Here is a 16,768-nt window from a genome sequence, read left to right on the forward strand (position 1 = left end):
ATAACTGGTTGTCATTCTGTCTCCCAGTCTCCCCAAAACAGTCAGTCTACCATGATCTCTTACTGATTTAAGAAAAAAAAAAGCAGTCAGTAAAACTTATGAAGTCATATTTCGTTCAAAGGGTTTTTAAACAAATATTCTACCAAGATGTTGATGTGCAGAATTTCATTACATGTCTTGATAACAGATGTATTATTTTTTTCAAAATTTTAAGACTCAAACGCCAGAACACAAATAGAAAATAAAGAAACAAAAACGTAACATAAACTTAAATACTGGAATTTGAATATAAAATTAGAAAAAAAAAGCATGACATGTGCATAGCAGGACATGAGAAAGGATTCAAAATATGTAACAATAGAATTTCATTTCAAGAAAGGATAAATGTCAGGTTGAGAATTGTTTATTTTTTCTTTGCTTCCTTGCCAGTTTTCTTTTGTTCTCTGCTGTGCATGTTTTTACTTTGTTCTTTTTTTTGCCTTCCTTGCAAACTCCCCCCAGAAGGCTAGAATAAAGTATAGATATTTTTCTCTCTAGCTATAGATACATACACATACACACATACATATACAGACATATACTTTCCCAAACCTGTTCTACTTCTGATCTTTGTTTTTTATGTATGATTACATCTTGTTTCCTATCCCTTCTGCCTCCTCTACTTTACTTCTACCCGTTACCTTCCCTCCTATGACTTGCCTTCCCCCCAACAGATATATTTCTTACACTGAACACTCAATTAGAGGTGAACCAAAACTGGCCATATCATTTTTTCTTTTTTTAAAAAATAAGTGTACCATTTGGGCTTTCTCATCCCTTTTTACTGAATGAACCAAGAATTATTTCATCTGGTGAAAACAAAAAGGTGATTGATCAGTATACTGCTAAACCCCTCTTCACATACAGAGGTTTTACCTCAAAACTCCTTGACATCATTCCCTACTCTTTGCCCCAGGTTCTGACAATAAGATGGTCCTTCTCCTTGTCAAAGCCAATGGTTCTACGTTCCATGCCGCCTTTGTCCAACAGAGTGCAACCTCAATCATCACTTCTCTATCCCCATTGTTCAATACTGCCATCAAACATACTCAAATGTCTCCCATTCTTTAAAAAAATCCTCCATGTGATCCTACTATTACCTCAAACTCTCATACTATATCACTCCCGTCTTAGCCAAACTAAAAAAAAGCTGTCTTCTTACTGTCTTCACTTCTCTCAATTCTCAACACTTTGCAATCTGATTTTCACTTTCATCATAACTGAAAAAATTCTCTCCACAGTTAAATATAATTCCTCAATTGCCCAATTTGATGGTCTTTTCTCAGATCTCATTCTTATTTATCAAAAGATACTGCATTTATGTGACACTATTGACTATCTTCTCCTGTTACATACTCTCTTCTCCCTGGGTCTCTAATACTCTCTCTGATTCTCCTACCTGTCAAACTGCTTCAGTTCTTTTCCTAACTTAACATTAACATAAAGTCTCCTAACTTTGGGGGCTCCCCAAGGCTCTGTCCAAGGACTTTTTTTTCCCTTCTGTACTCTCAGTAGCCTCATCAGATTCTACAGGTTTAATTATTAATTATGCCAGTGACTCAAAGATCTGTCATTCAATGAGTATTTATTATAATAAATACCTATTATGTACCAGGCACTGTGATAAGCACTGTAACTTTGCTAAGACCTGTACATTGAGCCCTAATACCTCAAATTCACATCACATAATGAAATTTCAAACTGGATGTTCTGGAGACATCTCAACCCAGCATGTCTGAAACTGAACTCAATGTCTCCCTCTCTTCCCCCAAATCACAAGTCTTCCAAACTCCCCTCTTTTGGTAAAGGTAAAACATTCTTCAAAGCTCCCAATTCAGCTCCTCACTCTCCCTCTCACCCAAGTAGCTAAATCTTACTTTGTATACCTCCACAATCTGAGTCTTCCTCTCTATTCATAGGGCTACCAATTTATTTCAATTTTATCTCTTACCTACTGCAACTGCTTCAAGACTCTGTCCACTCTAGCCCATTCTCCACACTCCTGCCAATGTTATTTTACATAAAGGAAGGTCCAACCATGACACTCCCTTCTCAATAAATTCTAATGATTCTCTTATCTCTAGAACCAAATATGAACGCCTATTTAGCTTTCAAAGCCCTTCACAAACTGGTCCCAACATACTCCCCCTCCAACACTCTGCAATCTAGACTAAACTTGCCTTTTCTCTGTTCCTCATACACAAGACTCCATTTCCCCTCTCCATACCTTCATACTGGCCATCCTCCATGCCTGCAAAGCATTCCCTCCTCACTTCCAAGCAAAGAATTCCTCTTTTCCTTTCAAGACACAGTTCATTCATCTTTCCAATTGCTAGTGCCCTCCCTCCTATATTATCTTGTCATTTAACATTGTATATATTTGCATTTATCTTCTTTATTGATTAGCAGATAAAATAAAGGTCATAGCTCTAGCACACGCATATGATGTGTGATAAAATAAATGAAACTTTTTCAAGGAAACATACCAGAAATTGAATATCTAGGTGACTATTTTTCTTTAAAAGTCCTCACACTGCGAGGACCAGTAATGTTACTATTGTAAAAACAATTACTGAACACTTACGGTAGTTTCAGAGACAATTTACTTGTTAGATAAGAGTTCTACAAGCATTCTCGTTCTCATTCTATAGATGGAGAAACTGAGGCTTGAAGAGAGTTTAAAAGATTTCCCTATGGTCATACAATTATTTAGTGTCAAAGGCATTATTCTGATTCAGGTTATTTAGCAATCAATCATTTCCTTTAGGCCTATTATTCACTAGGTTCTCTATCCCCAGTTCCTTCAACTAGTTCTTATATGGAAGGCTCCACAGATACTTACTTGCCAGGCTAAAGGTGTTCACATTTCCCACCAGCTGTATGGATTTTTTTTACTTCTTTAGCCCTCTCCAGCATGTCAATCTTCCCCAGGAAGCTCATCATTGAGAAATCTCATTATGCTGCAAGACTGAATCTGCCTGGTACTCACATCTCATAAGCACCCTCTGGCCACAGGCTCCAGAATCTCTATTTAAGAAGGGAGCTCTGCACAATTTTCTCCCCCTTGCCCATCAGCTACACTGTTGTGGGGACATCATGCTCTTGTGTCAAGCATTTTCCATTACTTTCCCATCACCTTCTCAGCTTCTTTTGTGTGTTGTTTTCCCCCACTGGATTGCAAGCACTTTAACTATCTGATTTTATTTGTATCCAAAGAATTTAGCACAGTACCTGGCACATATTAGGTAATTAATAAATATTTACTGACTAAAGAGATTACGTTTTTTGCCAAAGAGTCTTCTCTGAACATTGAATTTCCTGAGTAAGGGGAGTACATGGCCAAATCTATGATTTAGAAAAATTATTTTGAGTTGTTACATGAAGAATTAAAATGGAAAAGAAAAAGAAAAGTCAGTAAGAAAGATTTCACACCAGTTCAGCTCAGAAATGAGAACCTGAATTGAGAGGTGGTATCAGTGATAATGAACAAGTGAACAGTTGAGAGAAACTGTACAGAGGTGGAACCAAGAGGACCTGGTAACTGACTGTATGAAGGATAGGAAGGAGGAAAGTGGGGAGTGGGAAGAGCAAGAAAAAAGTGCAAGAGGACTCAGAGATTTCAAACTTAGGTGACTAGGAGGAAAGAGATTAGAAAAAGAAGAGGGTGCAGGGAAGAAGATAATGAATTGAGTTTAGACAAGTGGAATGTGAGATGCTACAGGTTTTAAACAGAGATTCAAGACTGGGGTTCAAAGTAGAGATTAAGGTTAGAAAGATCTTTAAGAAACTAGAGTATTCACAAGATGGTAAAGGGCCTCAAGTTTATGCTTTTTAAAAAAATAAATTTATTTTTAGCTTTCATCATTCACTTCCACAAAATTTTGAGTTCTAAATTTTCTCCTGATCTCTCCCCTCCCCCCACCTCAAGATGGCATGCATTCTGATTACCCTTTCCCTCAGTCTGTCCTCCCTTCTATCACGCACCCTCCCTCCCTCATCCCTTTCCCCTTTATTTTCTTGTAGGGAAAGATAGATTTCTCTATCCCGTTGCCTGTATATCTTATATTCCAGTTGCACATAAAAACAATTTTTAACATTTATTTTTAAAACTCTGAGTTACAAATTCTCTCCCTTCTTCCCTCCCCACTCACCCTCATTGAGAAGACAAGCAATTCAATATAGGTTATACATGGGCAGTTAATGCACAACATTTCCCTCCATCATATCCTGCCCCCCACTTATTCTGTTTTCTCCTTTGACCCTGTCCCTTTTCAAAAAAGTGTTTGCTTCTGACTAACCCCTCCCTCCCCTAATCTGCCCTTCCTTCTATCATCTCACCCCGCCGCCCCACCATCTTCTTCTCCCTTACTTTCCTGTAGGGTAAGATACCCAATTGAGTGTGTGTTATTACCTCTTTAAACCAAATCTGATGAGAGTAAGGTTCACTCATTCTCTCTCACCCCCCCCCTTTCCCTCCATTGTGAAACCTTTTTCTTTCCTCTTTTATGTGAGATAACTTACCCCATTTTATCTTGCCCTTTATCCTCCCAATATATTCCTCTCTCACACCTTAATTTTAGATATCATCCCTTCATATTCAACTTACCCTGTACCATCTATCAATCATCTATCAATCATCTATCTATCTATCTATCTATCTATCTATCTATCTACTTACCTATTTCCTCCAATTACTCTCATACTGAGAAAGGTCTCATATGTTGCAAATATCATCTTTCCATGTAGAAATGTAAACAATTCAACTTTAATAAGTCCCTTGTGATTTCTCTTTCCTGCTTACCTTTTCATGCTTCTCTTGAGTCTTGTATTTAAAAGGCAAATTTTCTATTCAGCTCTGGTCTTTTCAGAAGGAATGCTTCAAAGTCCTCTATTTCACTGAATGCCTAATTTTTCCCCTAAAGTATTGTACTCAGTTTTGCTGGGTAGGTGATTCTTGGTTTTAATCCCAGCTCCTCTGATCTCAGGAATATCATATTTCAAGCCCTTTGATCCCTTAATGTAGAAGCTACTAGGTTTTATATTATCCTGATTGTATTTCCAAAATACTCAAATTGTTTCTTTCTGGCTGTTTGCAATATTTGCTCCTTGACCTGGGAACTCTGGAATTTGGCTACAATATTCCTAGGAGTTTTCCCTTTGGGATCAAGAGGCAATTAGTGGATTCTTTCCATTTCTATTTTACCCTCTGGTTCTAGAACATCAGGGCAGTTTTCCTTGATAATTTCTTGAAAGATGATATCTAGGCTCTTTTTTTGATCATGGCTTTCAGGTGGTCCAATAATTTTTAAATCATCTCTCCTGGATTTGTTTTCCAGCTCAGTGGTTTTTCCAATGAGATATTTCACATTGTCTTCTATTTTTTCCTTCTTTTGGTTCTATTTTATAATTTTTTGATTTCTCATAGTTATTAGCTTCCATTTACTCCATTCTAATTTTGAAGGAATTATTTTCTTCAGTGAGCTTTTGAAATTCCAAATGGAAAAATCTGGCCAATTCTGCTTTTTAAGGCATTCTTCTCATCATTGGCTTTTTGGACCTCTTTTACCATTTGAGTTAGTCTATTTTTTAAAGTGTTATTTTCTTCAGTATTATTTTGGGTCTCCTTTTAGTAGTCTGTTGACTCATTTTTCATGATTTTCTTGCTTCACTCTTATTTCTCTTCCCAATTTTTCCTCTATTTCTCTTACTTGATTTTCAAAATCCTTTTAAAGTTCTTCCATGGCCTGCAACCAATTCATATTTTTCTTGGAGGCTTTTGATATAGGAGCTTTGACTTTTGTTGTCATCTGGTTGCAAGTTTTGTTATTCTTTGTTACCAAAGTAAGATTCTATAATCTGAATTTTCCCCCACTGTTTATTCATCTTCCCAGTCAAATACTTGATTTTCTAACTTCCTGTCAAGTCAAGACTCTGCTTCCAGTGGGCACGGGGGGAAGTTGGGGGAGGGAGTGGGTATGCTGTCCCAGGCTTCTGGGGTTTTGTATCAACTGCTGGATTCTCCACCATCATTGGGCCCAGAGCAACGGAAGCAGCTGTTGCCACTGCTGCTGCTGTCACCACCACTGAGGCAGCCACCTCAGCCACCCCAGGGCTGGGGTTGCACAGCACTCCTCTTTCACTCAAGTCCCACGGAGTTCCCCGACTGACTTTCCACACTGTTCTCAGGGTTTGTGGATTGAGAAGTCTGAAAACCACCACAGCTGCCAGTGATTCAGTCCCGTGGTCTGCTCCAGCCTTGGCTCCTCTCCCAGCCTGATGCAATATACCCTGCTTGTTGATCTTCCAGACTATGTGTTGGAGATGTGTTTCACTCTGCCATTTATGTGGGTTCTGCAGCTCTAGAATTTGTGTAGAGTCATTTTTACAGGTATTTGGAGGGGTTTGGGGGTAAGTTCAAGCAAGTCCCTGCTTTTACTCTGCCATCTTGGCTCTGTCCCAAGTTTATGCTGGGACAGTGTGGAGACAGAGGGATGCTATTTGCATCCAGGAATAAGTCCTATGGTGTTCTGCCTTGGTCAAACTGTATTTAAAATACTGTGGTCAGTTCTGAAAACTAAAGTTTGGAAGAAAGTTTATAAGCTTATGAACATCCAGAGGAGGTCAATAAGAACAGTGAAGGGGCTAAGGGATGGCCATGACATGATGATCCAGTTAAAAAAACTATAAATATTTAGCTTAGAGAAGACTCGGGAAAAATAACAGTTTTCTCCAAGTACTAGAAAAGCTCTCATGGAGAAGAATTGTTCTGTTTGACTTAGATGGCAGAACTAGGAGTAACTGGTAAAAGTAGCAAAATGGCAAATTTAGGCTAGATGTAATAAAAAATATTTAGAGTATCCAAATATAGTTGGAATGGTCCAGCTCAGGAGCAAGTGGGCTCCCTGTAAGCCTGTAACTCTGAGAATTTAAGCAAAGTCTAGATAAGCATTTCTCAGGTATGTTGTAAAGGAGATTATTCTTCAAGTATTGTTAGACAGTAAGCATTTCTTAAGTGCCCACTGTATGCCAGGCATTGTGCTAAGCACTGGGGATACAAAAAAGGATAGACTACTGCTGACATCCATAACACCTCTAAAATCTTGTGAATCTACTCACCATCCTCATCAGCTTCCTCTGGTCATGCAACAGTCTGTCAAAGTCATTTATCCAGAAGTAAACACAATATTTCAAATGTGATCCAATCTGGGAAGGGCAGTGAGTCACTCACTCCTTCCATTGAGGATACTTTGCTTCTCAACACAGCCTGCCATCACATAGTGTGTTTTTCTGTTATAACTTTGTTAACCTGGATTGAGTTTACCATCCACTGAGGGTCCTAGATGTTTTCTTTGAGGCCAGTCATTCAGTAACATAAGGCTACTATCTTTTTGCCCACATCACTCCATCTTATCTACAAGGATAGTAGAAGGGCACTTTTAAATGCTTTCCTGACAATTAGCTATAGTAGATTCATAGCATTCCTATAACCTACAAGATAAGTAACCTTATCATAAAGAAACTAAAGTTGAGGGGAACACATTCCTGCCCCCACAAAGGTTTTAGAGGAAATGTTTCTACTTCATTATTTCTATATCTTCAAAGTAAATATGTCTCTGCTTAATAATGATGACAAATGTTGACAACAGTTGTGCCAATGGTAATGATGATGATGATGGTGATGGTGATGACAATGGCAATGAGGAGGAAGATGAGAATATGAAGTTAGTCTGGATGAGTTATTCTAGATACAGAAAAGGGCTCTTAATAGGCTAAAAGAGATAATTCACAAACTATCTCTGATACTAGGCTCTAGTCTCGCCCACGAGAAGCAATACAGAGAGTCTCCCAGGACCAACATTAAAACTAGTAATCTTTTTACTATACCAGAGCCTCTTATGTCCAATGTCTTTTGAAGGGAAAGAGCAAGTGAAAAGCTGGAAAAATCAGATTTTACTAGTTCTAGTGTAATTAAATTTATTAAAGTCTAAAACTCAAGAAATTCAAAAGCTTTATTTATTCTTTCTTCACCAGAAAAAATGTATTGGCAAGACTGGCATTCCTTAGACAAATTATTAGCTTCAAAAGAATCTTGTCAAAGTCTCAAAAAAAACTTTAATAACTAAAATACAGCTTTCCATTATATGATGAACCACTTGAGGTCATTAAGACTCAAAGTTATGAGGAGGTACTGGATTTGGAAAGATAAGAATAAAGGTACATTAAAGTAAATGAACATTAAGTGATTAATTCAATTTTTAAAACATAAATCAATGAATTTGTCATTTTTCCAAAATGAAGTTGATGCTATCTATAAATAACATCATAGCTGACAATTATAAAGCACTATCGGTTTATAAAATATTTTTATATCTCATTTGATCTTTTCAATAATCCAAGATAAACATTACATATAGTTTTATCCCCATTTTGTTTATTTAAGGAATATGAGGCTCAAAGGCCAGGTAACTTCCTCAATAGCCTACAACTAGTAATTGTCAGAAGCAGTATTTGAAACCAGGTTCCACCTAACTAACTTAAGCCCAGATCTCCTCTACAGTGGTGATGGGTACCCACATTTATCCAGTCATAGAATTCACACTTAGTGCTGAAAAGGGCTTCTTGGCCAACTAGAGTCATTTCTACAACATACCCAACAAGAATGTGGTTGAAGACTTCTGGTAAGAAGTAATGCAATACCTGCCAAGGCAACCCACTCTCCTTTTGATAACTCTTAATTGTTAGAAAGCTTTTGCTGACCAAAAAGAGAAGGAATTGTACCAAGGAGCTCACATCACAATCAACTAAGCCACAAGAAAAACTAAGAACCATGTAGTGAAATCTTCGAAGGGAAAGAAAGAATATCCATCCAATAAGGTCAATGGTGTCAAATGGTTTAGATAGGTCAAGAAAGATGAAGTCAGAAAAAGAATCATCAGATTTAGCAATAGATTATTTTTAGTTGAGTGAAGAGATCAGAGGTCAGATTGCAGAAGGCTTAGAACAGGGTTGGGGAACCTGTAGCCTCAAAGGCCACATGTGGCCCTCTAGGTCCTCAAGAATGGCCATTTGAGTGAATCCAAACTTCTCCACCTCTGGTTTAGAAGAAGGAGAAGAGGTGGAGTGGAGGCAGTGAATTTAGACTGCTTTTTTATAGGCACTGAATAAATGTTGGTTTTGTCACGTTGATAGGGTACTTGGGATCTATGTTTGTAAAATCTATTTGTAAACTCAATTTGTAACATCAGTAATGATGGGGTGCTTGGGATCTATATTTGTACCATCAGTCTGTAAAACTTTGTAATATCAATTTGTAAAACCAGTTTGTAAAATCACACTCCATTCCCCCCCCCAGTCTCAGAACATTAATTCTGCCCGTTCCCCACCCCCTACCTGCACTCTGCCTAGCTCCAAAGCATTAACTCTGTCCAAAAACAACCCATGAATTGTTTATCTCAGCCTTGGAACACTAACAAGTTATACCTATCAATCCTTCACCAAAGTATCTATAAACATTCCAGCTTTGGCAACTATTATCTCCCCCTTGTATAGTGTGCTGCTGCCCCCATGAACACTGTACCCTATCTCTAGGTTGACTCCTTGGCTGCCTCAATGAATCCTTCAGGGCCCTATCTCTGGCTTAACTCCTTAGCCCATTATAGGGAGTCTCTGGTTAGACTTGGTTCCCAGACATTAATCTTGTCAAACATGACACTGATGGGTGGCAGACTGGGCACTTCTCCATCAGCCCTGGACCGCTCACTGACTTAGTGAGGTTTTCAAGCCTAAAACCACACCTCTAGGTAACCCACCCCCCTCTCCCTTGGGCTTTTTCCCAGTGAATCATGGGCAATACCCCTGTGCAGTTACATTACACTATCCCCACCTTAACTCCTCCCTAATCCCACTCTTAATCACCTAGTTAGCATAATTGGTATGGGTTCTACTATGGATGATTCTATATAAACCTTAATTCTACCCCTTTAAGGTTGCAGGTCCCCTAAGGATCCTTGCCCGCTGTAAGGCATATAATAAACTTTTTCAACTCTGACTCCAAGTCTGCTTAGGCCTACTGAATTCTTTCCAGACTGAATTGCAGGTTCTGGTCTTAGATAAGATCAGAGTCCCCGCTGAACCTACTGGGAGCCATCCCTCATCAATGTCACACTGTGTTGTAAACATTATGACTAAGAAACAAAATGCATTCATTAGGCGGAATGTAAATAAACATAAGGCTTTTCAATTCAGGTCAGACTGTATTAGTTCTTTTCTAGGGGCCAAGGGACTGAAGGAGCTCAAGAAGACTTTAAAAGAATGTGTTTTTGTTTTTGAATACTAAACTTAACTTTTATACTCTCCTCACCTCCAATTAATTCAATATCTTTGTCACCAAGAATCACTTAGGAATTACATTTTTTAAAGCATTCGAAGGGGAAGGGAGAAGAGAAAGATTTTATTAAGTACCAACTATGTTCTAGGCACAATGCTATCTTATCTATGCATATTACAAATAGGATTTCATTTGGTCCTCCTAACAACCCTGGAAGATAAGTGCTATTATTATCTACATTTTCCAGTGGAGGAAACTAAGGCAGACAGCAATTAAGTTACTTGCCCAGATAGTAAGGCTAAGGGCAAATTCGAAATCAGGTCTTCATGACACTAAACCCAGTGCTCTATCCATTGAGCCATCCAGATACCTCTATACTATTATATAATCTATAATCTTCCCCCAACTTTTTTTCCTACAAGTTTTGAGGTAAAGGGGAATGCAAAAATTAGTTTAGTCCCAGTAGTTCCTAACTAGCTATGTACCTCCTCACATCAGAATTACTGCAGCAATCTCTGACTTGTCCTCTCAGACATTCCCGTCTAGATATTTCCTCTTTCAATACACCCTGAATCTTAATACCAGATTCCTATTTCTAAAAGTATGGTTCCATGGTTGCATAGCTGTTCCAAAACCTAGAATGAGCAGGTACTCTTTCCATTCCCATTGAACTTAAGTTGACACACTATCCATGATTTCTTCAACAGTTAACTATTGCCTCTGTTACAACATCTCAATTCCATTGCCTGCTTTTCAAGAGCTATTTTCCTGAACAATAAAGTGACCTTGAACAAATAATTTAACCCCTCTAGGCCTCAGTTTCCACATGACATTCCCACAACCAAAGGACTTAACTTTAAAATAATCTCCAAGGTACCTTCTAATTCTGTGAATACATTATAGATATTTTCAACAATCCAGATCTATCCTATTTAAACTTATTTCATACAACTCAAGGTCTGTCTCCTTGCTGTCCTAATCAAATGTCATCAAATGCTGCAGAAAACAAAAGTGCTGAGGAACAAGAAAAGGCTAGTACCATTTATGACAAATTAAAAATCACTGAAATCAAGTTCAGTAGAGAAACTAGGGTAGGAACTACACAACTCCAAGGGTTTTGAAGAATTGAGTATGTGGCAAGGAAGAGGAAACTACAAAAGACTTTTTCAGGAATTGTGGTGATAATATAAGAAGAAATGGGATAACAGTAGCTAGACAGAATGGTCTGCTTGTCTGCACATATACAATGCTTATGTGGACAAAGAAAAAGTGGCTAATAGACATAAAAAGATTAAAGGCATAGAAAAGAGAAAAGAAATATAGAAGCTTACATTAAAAGCTTCACAAAAGTAGGTACCATAAATTATATTTATTTTATATTCCCCACTGTACTTGACAAATAAGTAGACTCTCAATAAAGTCATTTCTCTATTATCTCATAAATACACCCTTAATGAACCTTAAGAGAAGAGACAATCTACAAAGATTAGTCATTATGAAGAAGGCAACAGAAAAAAACAAACCAATGAAACATTACTTTGGGATGAAACTCCAGAGGTCCTCACCAACTTTCAGCACGCTTACCTTTTATGATACACAGTATCCATTAAGTGGTTCATAAAAGAAATTTCAGCAAAATTGCATTCCCTATGCTCAGCATTCAGCTCATTTATACCAGTTTAAAATAAAGATAATTCTCAAGCAAGTCATGGGACATATATTTTTTCCAATGGAATTTTTCAGTATCATGCTGCATCATTTAATATCTAGTCATAAAACAAAAACAATCATTCCACATCCTCCTCCAAAAACAGACAAGTGTCAAGAGAAACAGAAAGAGGAGGGGAGGGAGGGAGACGAGGAGGGTGAGAGGAAGAGAAAACAGAAAATGCTTTATTACCTGGGTTCAGGATAGAAGGGTAAGAATAGTTCCTGACCTACATTTTTAGTTGCCACTTTTACACTGACATTTGAAATTCAACATGCAGAAAACAACTCACTGGACCATTTTTTATGGCTCTAAAAAAATTAAAAAGTAAAAAAATAAAATAAAAGGCATCACTGTTCAATCTAGGTAAGTCTCATGAGCTCTATAAGCCAACTGCTCACTTTGCTGTAATACCTATCTATATATCTATTCAAACCCTAATTTTGCAATGCTGTGTATGAATAAGAGAAGTGGCTGCCTGCAGGTAAAGTCACAAAATATAATATTTCTCTTATTGATTAAGCTGCTACCAAAAGTACAGGTTAAAATAAGAAATCCCAGGTGGCACAGTGAGTAAGAGCACCGGGCCCGGCCTCAGGAGACCCAGGATCGGTTCCAGCCTCAGATACTTGGCACCCACACAAAAAATAACTGGCCGTGTAACCTTGAGCAAGTTACTTAACCCCAACTGCTTTAAAAAAACAACAACAACAACAACAAAAGAAAAACCCTGAAAAGTTATTTAGTTATTTTTATAACCTGATTTACACAGACACTCAGGGCTGTGCTTCTCAAAGCAGCATTCTCCAACTGTTTTTAGGAATCTCCCTTGCCCTTATTTGGCATCACTGTAAAAAATACACACCTGTTCACCTCAGCAAAACTATATCCAAAACTGAACTGATTATCTTTTACCCTAAACTCTCCCAATCTCCTAACTTCCATATTACTATCAAAGGTACCACCATCTTCCCAGGCCCTAAGGTTCAAAACTTAGAACTCTTGGTTCCTCACCATCTCTCACCCGTCCCCGTTCCCCCCCCCCCATCCAATCTACTTCCGAGGCCTGAAGATTTCATCCTTGCAAAATCTCTCAAATAAACATCTTTCTCTCCTCTGACAATGCCATCACTCCAGTGGAAGCTAGCATTACCTAATGGCTGGATTAGCATAGTAGCCTGCTGGTGGGTCGGCCTGCCTCAAGTCTCACTCAAATATATCCTCCCATTCAGCTACCAATGTGATTTTCCTAGGGGTGACTAAGTCACCATCCCCCTCAACAAACTCCAGTGGCTGCCCATCATCTCCAGAATAAAATAGAAAAGGTTCTATTTGGCATTCCAAGTTCTTCATAACAGCCACTTCCAACTTTCCAGTCTTCTTACTCCCTACAACCTACTCAGCAATCCAATGACACTGGCCTCTTGATGGTTGTTCAGTCATTCACTTGTGTCCAATTCTTCATTACCCTATGGATCATTGTAACAGCAAGCACCCCAAGCATCCTTAGGGTGGCTGCCAACACAGGTTCTTGGATCTGTTTTGATAAAGGAAAGCAACTCAAAATGGGTTAACAAGCTTACTTTAATCAGTCAAACATGTATTGTTTACCTAGTTCAGGGGAAAAAGGTAAGCACCTCAAACTTCAGAGTATACAGACAGAATTATCAAGACAGAAACAGATCAAGTAGACAGATTTCCAAACTGTCCAACCATTACATCCATACCAAATCAACATCTAGGTTTTTCAAAGCCAGGGGGCTCTCAACAATGGCTTCCCAGACTCTCATCTGATCAAATCACAGAACACTTCTCAAAGTGAGCCCCAAAACAAAGTCTCAAATCAGCGTTTATATAGCCTTCTCCTGGCTCAGAGAATGTAACAACTTTCTGGACCCACTGGCCAATCACAAAGTATCTACTGAAAAAACAAGCCTCCCACCCCAGGCTCCAGGTGCACTTCAGCCTAGGGGCAGGGAAGATCTTAAAAATTTACATTCCCATTACAATCATATCATGCCAGGCCCTTCTATCCTCTACTGTCCTAAAGTTGGTCCAAGTTCATGTTCATTATTTCCAAGACACTATCTATCCATCTCATCTTCTGCCATCCCCCCTTTTTTTTCTGTCTTCAATTTTCTCCAACATCAGGATCTTTTCCAATGAGTCCTGTCTTCTCATTATTTGGTTAAAAAATTTAAGCTTCAGGGGCGGCCAGGTAGCACAGCGAGTAAGAGCACCAGTGTTGAGAAGACCTGGAGATCGAATCCCAGGCTCAGACACTTAGCACCCACCCAGAAACACCTGGCCATGTAACCTTGAGCAAGTTACTTAACCCCAATTGCTTAGGGGCAGCCAGGTGGCTCAGCGAGTAAGAGCACAGGCTCCAGTGTCGGGATGACCTGGATCAAATCTGGGCTCAGATACTCAGCACCACACCCAGAAATAACTGGCTGTGTAACCTTGAGCAAGTTACTTAACCCCGATTGCTTAAAAAAAAAAAAAAAGAATTTAAGCTTCAGCTTCAGGATTTGAGCTTCCAGTGAATAGCCTGAACTGATTTCTTTAAGTAGCAATTGATTTGATCTCCTTGTTTTCCTTGGGACTCTCAAATTCTCCAGCACCATGATTCAAAAGTGTCAATTCTGTGGTGCTCACCTTTTCTTATAGTCCAATTTTCACAACCACATCCTGCTACTGGAAAAACCATAGTTTTGTCTGTATGGACCTTTGTTGGCAAGTGATGCTTGCTTTTTAATAGGCTGTCCAGATTTGCCATAGCTTTCCTTACAAGGAGCATTTTTAATTTCCTGGCTGCAGTCACCATCTGCAGTGATCAAATCTTAACATTGCTTCCATTTCTTCTCCCTCTAGTTGCCAAGAAATGATGGGATGAGATGTCAAGATCTTTGTTTTTGTGATGGGAAGGTTCAAGTCAGCTTTTCTACTCTTATCATTCACCCTCATCAAGAGGCTTCAATTTCTGCCATCAAAATGGTATCATCCTAGGGACAGCTAGGTGGAACAGTGAATAGAGCACTGTCCCTGGAATCAGGAGGATCTGTGTTCAAATCTGACCTCAGACACTTGACACACTTACTAGCCGTGTGACTATGGGCAAGTCACTTAACCCCAACTGCCCTCCAAAAAGAAAAAAAATGGTATCATCTGCATATCTGAGATTACTGATATTTCTTCTGCCAACCTTAATTCTGGCATCCAACGTGACACATGATATACTCTGCATGTAAGTTAAATAAATAAGGTGACAATATATAGCCTTACCGTATTCCTTTTCTAATCTTAAACCAATCAGTTGTTTCATGTTCAGTTCTAACTGTTGCTTCTGGCCCATATAAAGCTTCTTCAGAAGACAAGTAAGATGATCTGCTACTCCCATTTCTTTGAGGACTTACCAAATTTTGTTGTGATCCATTCAGTCAAAGGTTTTAGTGTAATCAGTGAAGAAGTAGATGTTTTTCTGTAACTCCCTTGCTTTTTCTATAATCCAAAGAATTTGGCAATTTAGTCTCTAGTTCCTCTGCCACTTCAAAAACCAGCCTATTCTTCCAGTAATTTTCAGTTTACATACTGTGTAAAAGCCTAGCTTGCAGAATTTTACACATCACCTTGCTGGCATGTGAAATGAGTGCAATTGTTCAGTAAATTGAACATTTCTTGGTATTGCCCTTCTTTAGGATTGTGGCATAAACTGATTTTTTCCAATCCAAAGACTACTGTTGAGGTTTCCAAATTTGCTGACATACTGAATCCAACACTTTAACATCATCTTTTAGGATTTTAAAAATCTCAGCTGGAATTCCATCACTTCAACTTACTAACTTACTGTTAGCAATGCTTCCTAAGGCTGACTTGACTTCATTCTCTAGGATGTCTGGCTATAGATCAGTAACCACACCATAGTGGTTATATGTGATTTAAAGATCTTTCTTGTATAGTTCTTTGTGTATTCTTGCCACCTCTTCTTACTTTCTTCCACTTCTGTTAAGCCCCCACAATTTTTGTCTTTAATCTTGTCCATCTTAGCATGAAACATTCCTCTTATAACTCTAATTTTCTTGAAGAAATCTTGTGTTTTCCATTGCATTCCTCACTTAAGAAAAACCTTCCTTTCTCTCCTTTGCTATTCTCTGGAATTCCACATTCAGTTGGGCATATTTTTTCCTTTCTCCTTCCCTTTCCCTTTCCTTCTCTCCCCAGAATCAGAACAAAATGAGAAAACCATGCAAAAGATTAAAAAAAGAGAGAACGAGACAATAGTATGCTTCAATCTGTATTCATATTCCATAGTTCTTTCTCTGGATGTGGATAGCATTTTCCATAAGTCTTTTGTAATTGTATTAGATCACTGCATTGCTCTGGTCATCACCCAATGTTGCTGTTACTGTGTACATTGTTCTCCTGGTTCTGCTCACTTCACTTTGCATCAGTAAGTCTTTCCAGGTTTTTCTGAAATACTGCTGCTTATCATTTCATTCACATACCGCAACTTGTTCGGTCATTTCCCAAATGATGGGCATCCCGTCAATCTCCAATTCTTTGCCACCACAGAAAGAGCTGCTATAAATATTTTTGCATATATGGGTCCTTTTCCCTTTTTTATAATCTCTTTGGAAAACTGACGTAGCAGTGCTGGATCAAAAGGGTATGGACAGTTTTATAGCTCTTTGGGC

General features: G+C 38.5%; 1 protein-coding gene across 2 annotated transcripts in view; it reads right to left on the reverse strand.

Moving 5' to 3' along the window:
- The window catches only part of RPTOR (regulatory associated protein of MTOR complex 1), a 528,996-nt gene that overhangs the window by 426,491 nt on the left and 85,737 nt on the right, over positions 1 to 16,768 (reverse strand). The window lies entirely within an intron of this gene.

Source organism: Petaurus breviceps, unplaced genomic scaffold (genome assembly GCF_028583685.1).
Source record: "Petaurus breviceps papuanus isolate PSGF00001 unplaced genomic scaffold, PetGlider_PUasm1.0 90617, whole genome shotgun sequence".
Taxonomy (NCBI): domain Eukaryota; kingdom Metazoa; phylum Chordata; class Mammalia; order Diprotodontia; family Petauridae; genus Petaurus; species Petaurus breviceps.